The sequence below is a fragment of the Periophthalmus magnuspinnatus genome, chromosome 8, assembly GCF_009829125.3.
Source record: "Periophthalmus magnuspinnatus isolate fPerMag1 chromosome 8, fPerMag1.2.pri, whole genome shotgun sequence".
Lineage (NCBI taxonomy): Eukaryota > Metazoa > Chordata > Actinopteri > Gobiiformes > Gobiidae > Periophthalmus > Periophthalmus magnuspinnatus.
In genome coordinates, this window is record NC_047133.1 from 8,980,587 (window position 1) to 8,982,885 (window position 2,299).

General features: G+C 45.2%; 1 pseudogene; it reads left to right on the forward strand.

The window, feature by feature from the left end:
* The first annotated feature begins 397 nt into the window (after window positions 1-397).
* Window positions 398-515, forward strand: LOC117375576 (5S ribosomal RNA; annotated as a pseudogene).
* The last annotated feature ends 1,784 nt before the right edge of the window (window positions 516-2,299 follow it).

Genomic DNA, 2,299 nt, shown 5'->3' on the forward strand with positions numbered 1-2,299 from the left:
CACAATCGGAGCGCACGTCAGAAAATACTGTTAGATATCTTTCCCATATCATTCAGGTCTAATCCACATGACTTTGAGTGTGTGATTTAAATGTTGAATCTTCTTATCCCATGGTGTTTGGTTTTATAGTTTTGTATATGGAGTGTGCAGCTCACAGTAAAAACATGTGTGAGTTTGTGGAGGACATAAAGACTAACACGGCCTCACGTTTCATGCTTCATGGTCTGTGCATCAGACTTTATGTTTTTCACCTCGTCTCGGACACAAGTCTGCGGTTCATTTATAAAACACTTTTATGATCATGGTAATTACTCCGAGTTCCATCTGCTCTTGTACTTGTTTTGATTAAAGCCGCACTATGTAACCTTTTCTGACGAGTCCACCACCTGTTTGTCTCTATTGTGGCCAAACCTCCTCGTCAAAGCCTGATCTCGTCAGATCTCAGAAGCTAAGCAGGGCTGGGTCTGGTTAGTACTTGGATGGGAGATATTTGGGAAAAACAGGTGCCACAGTGGGACGCCAGTGGCGCAAACTGTTGTTGTGTCCTTAGGCAAGACACTTCACCCACATTGCCTAGTATGAATGTGGTGCGTGAGTGTTGGGGTGGTCCGAGCAGCCAATGGTGCAGATTGGCAGCCTTGTTTCTGTCAGTCTGCCCCAGGGGAACTGTAGCTACAATAGTATCTTATTACCACCGAGACTGGTGTGATTTGTCTTATTTTTTTCATATCTCAGGTGTCTCTATTTTTGACCAGTTTGAAACCCACCAACAGTAAAGAAGGGAATATAATGTTATTTCTCAAGCCAAAATACTGCTCTTAAAAATGACCATAACACAAAATGACACTGAGATGCATTAACAAAAGTCTCTCAGATCACTGACTATAAACACTATAACACTATAATTGGACCAAGTGCGTAATAATATTCTTAATCACATGCTCTTTTCACAGTTTTATTATTAACCTCCACCTCAACCCGGAGGTGTCCCAGTTCTTAATTTTGAAACCCTTATGTGAGAACACTGAGACGAATCCCTGACATTGAGAGGTTTGTGAGGTGTTTCGGATTTGGAGAGTGTCTGAATCAGAAATATTTGAGTGTGGATGATGGATAACCTCAGAATACAGCACATCAATCACCGCCTCTGTACGCTGGAGCTGGAGCTGGGGACTAGGGCTGGGGACTGTGGAGTTGGGGGATGGAGCTGGGGACTAGGGCTAGAGACTAGGGCTGGGGACTAGGGCTGGGGACTAGGGCTGGGGACTAGGGCTGGGGACTAGGGCTGGGGACTAGGGCTGGGGACTGGAGTTGGGGGCTGGAGCTGGGGGCTGTAGCTGGGGGCTGGAGCTGGGGGCTGGAGCTGGGGGCTGGAGCTGGGGGCTGGAGCTGGGGGCTGGGGATGGGGGCTGGGGATGGGATTGGAGCTGGGGCTGGGGACTGGAGCTGGGGGCTGGGGGCTGGGGATGGGATTGGAGCTGGGGCTGGGGACTGGAGCTGGGGGCTGGAGCTGGGGGCTGGAGCCGGAGCTAGGACTAGGGCTGGGGCTGAATTTTTTTTTTTCCCCAAATTGTGCAGCAGTTATCTGTATTTACCAAAATAAAAACAATCTACTACCCCACAAATGGTTCCTCCTTCATTATCCCAATCATTTTTTTGTTTGTCTTACCCTTGTGCGTCTTTGAGTTACTGTAAAAAACACTATTTAAAATCGCAGTATTACTTAAGCCTGTCAAGACAACAGTTTTTGAAGCACGACATTTTGGTGCAGAGACTTACTGCGATATATTGAAACTATTATAAAGCAAGATAATCCTAGGAAACCATTTTGAAATAGATAGTATCATTAAAAAGCCTGAGCTGCACTAAACAAATAGCAGAATGTACTAATAATTAGCCATAGAAGTCACTTATTCAACGTTTTACAGGTCAAATCTCATTCTATTAAAACAAAAATGCCCAAAATCTTCCCAATTTTGCAAGGAAATTGTACACACGATAAATATGGAGCCCGAAAATATCCTGTTCCATCTGTCATATGTCAGTATAGTAAATATCATGACATATAAATATAAAACTACATAAACAAACAGATGCACACCAGCACAAAAGCCCATAGACCCTGTTCCCCCGCTGTTTTCATATCACTGGTGATTGAGCGACGGCCCGAGCAGCAGCAGAGCCTGGTCATAGTAAATCACATTTGTTTTTATGGGAGCCACAGTAAGAACATGAGGACAGAGGGAGCGCTGCGGAGTTTAGCCTTTATGTGTCGGCAGTTAAAAGCATCATTAAGCCT